Raw genomic sequence first — 1110 nt, 5'->3', positions numbered from 1 at the left:
GGCCTGTAGACAAAAGATGAGTCACCGACAGCACGGTGGGGTGTGTTAACGGAACACCACAGGGGAGTGTGCAGTGACAGAAAGGAGAAGTGAGATCCAAATGAATTTGACGCTTCCCTACGAGACATGGGAAGTCTTTTATAAATCAGGTGGGATTCAGGCTCGTTTCTGCTGAATGCTGAGGTTTTTATTTATAGTCCTGGGGAGGGAAGGGTGTTCCATTTGTGATGTAAATTTCTCCACTGCGAGACTAATAAAGGCAAATCCAATCCAAACCAATCCAAGTAATGACTCAGGACAACACTTTTCAGCTGATTTATGTTCCATTCAGATGTAGTGAGTGAGTGACAGGAATTCACCGAGCTCGATCTCGTCACTTTAGGTTACTCAAACTGAGGCGTGTTTGGGGTTAACAGGAGAACGCGATTGGTGAGAAAGAGTGATGAGCTTGTTTTGCAAGCTGCTCGTATACTTGCGGCGAAAACTGTCTGCACAAAGTCGGTTCTCTTAAGATCGATCCGACTGTCTATCTGTCGCCGGACAAGTGACGCACCGCAGGTATAAGTGTCGATCAACAGATGTATATGACAAACTTTATATTCAGAAAAAACACTACAGTATTACAACATTACACAACAGCCTGTTATATACCGAACTATATTACCATTATGTCCTTGGTGAGCACGCTTTGTAAGTGTGGACGATACAGGAAATGTCCTCAGTAAATGTAAAGGGGAAAAAGTACGATAAAACGAGAGCTAGCTTAATGCTAATGCCCAATGCTAACGCCTGACAGAGCATCGATGCACCATGTTAAAAGTTAGAGCCAGAAAAATGTAAAAAAAAAAAAAATATCAAACTATGGCGGCACTAGGGCCAGGCATCTCACCCAGCAGGTGTATGGGAGGGGGCGGGTTTGACTGCATTTGACTGCATTTGACTGCATTTGCTGTTTGAGTTAGGTCCACTTGTTATCCGTTGGAATAAACACGTCTCCACATTCAGTCGTGTGTGTTCCTTCCTCAACGGCTACAAAACTAGACATAGAAAAAGATTAAGTAATAAAGGAATATGTTCTGTTCGGCAAAAACAAATACAGCAATGCAGCTT

Source organism: Hippocampus bargibanti, linkage group LG05 (assembly GCF_051943395.1).
Source record: "Hippocampus bargibanti isolate YZ-2025 linkage group LG05, ASM5194339v1, whole genome shotgun sequence".
Classification (NCBI taxonomy): Eukaryota; Metazoa; Chordata; class Actinopteri; order Syngnathiformes; family Syngnathidae; genus Hippocampus; species Hippocampus bargibanti.
This window is presented reverse-complemented; position numbering follows the sequence as displayed.